This window comes from Saccopteryx leptura, chromosome 1 (genome assembly GCF_036850995.1).
Source record: "Saccopteryx leptura isolate mSacLep1 chromosome 1, mSacLep1_pri_phased_curated, whole genome shotgun sequence".
In the NCBI taxonomy this organism is placed as follows: domain Eukaryota; kingdom Metazoa; phylum Chordata; class Mammalia; order Chiroptera; family Emballonuridae; genus Saccopteryx; species Saccopteryx leptura.
In genome coordinates this window covers 8,864,024-8,867,035 of record NC_089503.1, presented here as the reverse complement: position 1 = coordinate 8,867,035, position 3,012 = coordinate 8,864,024, and the positions used below count along the sequence as shown (strand labels likewise).

Genomic DNA, 3,012 nt, shown 5'->3' with positions numbered 1-3,012 from the left:
AAACCTGGGTCCTTCGTGTCCCAGTCCGACACTCTACCTACTGCGCCACCCCACCTGGTCAGGCTTGTCTGTTGTCTTTCTCTGCCTCTTACCTGCCTCTTGGGTCCCCATGCCATCAGCAGGGAGCACTGAGCTCCTTTAAATATTGCCAGAAAAAGCTACCTGAGAAGGGCAGTTACTATGGCAATGTAGTAAAAGCAAAAGATGCAAACATAAAATATTTGTCAGCAAGAGACAGTTTAAATGATGATGAGATAGCAGCATGGTAAAATACACCCATCCATTAAAAAGGCCAAGGCCAGGCCCTGGCCGGTTGGCTCAGTGGTAGAGCGTCGGCCTGATGTGCAGGAGTCCCGGGTTCGATTCCCAGCCAGGGCACACAGGAGAAGTGCCCATCTGCTTCTCCACCCCTCCCCCTCTCCTTCCTCTCTGTCTCTCTCTTCCCCTCCCGCAGCCAAGGCTCCATTGGAGCAAAGTTGGCCCGTGTGCTGAGGATGGCTCTATGGCTTCTGCCTCAGGCGCTAGAATGGCTCTGGTTGCAACAGAGCAACACCCCAGATGGCAGAGCATCGCCCCCTGGTGGGCATGCCGGGTGGATCCTGGTCGGACCCATGCGGGAGTCTGTCTGACTGCCTCCCCGTTTCCAACTTCAGAAAAAAAAAAAAAAAAAAGGCCAAGGCCAGACCTGTCAGAGTAGCTCAGTTGGTTAGTGTTATCCTGATACACCAAGGTTGTGGGTTTGATTCCCGGTCAGGGCACATACAAGAATCAACCAATGAGTGCATAAATAAGTGGAACAATACATTGATGTTTCTCTCTTTAAAATCAATAATAAAAAAAAAGGCCAAGGTCCTAAACAGAAATGAAGCCGATTGCAAAATATATTGTGAAGCAAAGAGGTGCACAGCTGTGGGTGTGGTTGCAACCACCTGTTATAGGACACGGGCAGCTGAACCTCAGAAGGACACAGAAAGTGCTGAGAGGGAGCCCGACCTCTGGTGGCGCAGTGGATAGAGCGTCGACCTGGCATGCTGAGGGCACTGGTTCAAAATCCTGAGCTTGCCTGGTCAAGGCATATATGGGAGTTGATGCTTCCTGCTCCTCTTCCCTTCTCTCTTCCTCCCTCTAAAAGTCAATAAATAAAATTTTAAGGAAAAAAAAGAAAGAAAATAAAATGCTGAGAGGGAGACTGGGGGTGAGATTGGAAGTGATGAGGGGGAAGACTTGATTTTTTTCTATATCCTTTTGCACCTTGACTTTTTTTTAATTGATTTTTAGAGGGGGGGGGGAGAGAGAGAGAGAGAGAGAGAGAGAGAGAGAGAGAGAGAGAAGGGGGAGGAGCAGGAAGCATCAACTCCCATATGCGCCTTGACCGGGCAAGCCCAAGGTTTCGAACCGGCAACCTCAGCGTTCCAGGTCAACGCTTTATCCCACTGCGCCACCACAGGTCAGGCTTTTTTTTTTTTTTCCTTTAAGGAGGGGAGGTGCAGGAAGCATCAACTCGTAGTAGTTACTTTGACCCAGCAAGCCCAGGGTTTTGAACCAGCAACTTCAGCATTCTAGGTTGATGCTTTATCCACTGCACCACCACAGGTCAGGTACACTCTTTTTTTTTTTTTTTTTTAAAGGGACAGAGAGAGAGTCAGAGAGAGGGATAGATAGGGATAGACAGATAGGAATGGAGAGAGATGAGAAGCATCAATTATCAGGTTTTTTTGCAACACCTTAGTTGTTCATTGATTGCTTTCTCATATGTGCCTTGACCGGGGGCCTCAGCAGCCCGAGTAACTCCTTGCTGGAGCCAGCGACCTTGGGTCCAAGCTAGTGAGCTTTTTGCTCAAGCCAGATGAGCCCGCACTCAAGCTGGTGACCTCGGGGTCTCGAACCTGGGTACTTCCGCATCCCAGTCCAACGCTCTATCCACTGCGCCACCGCCTGGTCAGGCGGTCAGGTACACTCTTGACATTTTTGATCATGTATCTGAAAACTTCTTCAAAGGAAAAATTTATTCAAAGGAAAGGGACCTCTGCTGGCCTCTGTTGATCCTTCAACAGCTAATTGAGCCTCAAAATCCCAGGGTCTCTGTGTCAGGGTATGATGGAGCCCTTCCACAGCCTTCACTCCACCTTCCACCCCAGCCTCCCTCTGCCTGACTCAGCTAAACCAAGTCAGAGAAGAAGACTGCCATTCAGCCAGGCATGTCTGCAGTGACGGATGTGAGAGCAACTGGCGACACGGCCCCCTGCCTCGGAGGCTATAGCCCAGAAAGGCTTTGATGAGGTCACCCAGTAGGGGCTCCAGAAGACTTCTTGGGCTGGAATCGTAAGGGGATGCAAACAAGTAAATTCACAGGGGGTTCAAATTGGGACAGATCCTTGATATTATCAAAAACAAAGATAATACCACACCAGGGACCATTTAATGAACCAGGCACCAGCTCATTGAATTCTTATAACAACTCTCTGAGAGGATGACTCATTTTTGATGCACCTCGGGAGGGTTAAACAACCCTTCTGCTAACAACCCTGCACGGCCTCCCATTGCCTGGTTAGACCTAGCTCACCTTGATCTTGAGCAACTTTGCCCTCTGGTCCCACTGCCTTCTTTCAGTTGGTTCGACTACTTAAAGGCTGTGTGACTTTGAGCAAGTTGTTAACCCCTCTGAGTCTCAGTCTCCTCCTCTGTAAACTGGAGACGATTCATAGTCCTAATTTCTCCTTGTCCAGAGCGAATCAGTTAATAAGCATAAAGTACTTGTAACCTTGACTAGCTCTTGGTAAGCCACGATTGTTCTTACGACTCCATATTTTATCAAATCGAAGATGTCATCGTTTGTTAACAGATGCCGCTAAGAGAAAAAATAATGCTGCCTGTTAACCATGTCCCAAGTCTCTTTCATCACTAGAACCCTTATTTTATACTTCCCAAGGAGCTCTTTTAGACTTAGATGTAGGTTGTCATCAAATATAATTCTGATGCACACATGAAAAGGAAAACAGAAGCGAAACAAAT

General features: G+C 48.1%; 1 non-coding gene across 1 annotated transcript; it reads left to right on the top strand.

Annotated features, from left to right (window-relative positions):
• The first annotated feature begins 302 nt into the window (after positions 1 to 302).
• Positions 303 to 378, top strand: TRNAI-GAU (transfer RNA isoleucine (anticodon GAU)). The gene has a single exon. It is a non-coding gene; the product is annotated as a tRNA-Ile (tRNA).
• The last annotated feature ends 2,634 nt before the right edge of the window (positions 379 to 3,012 follow it).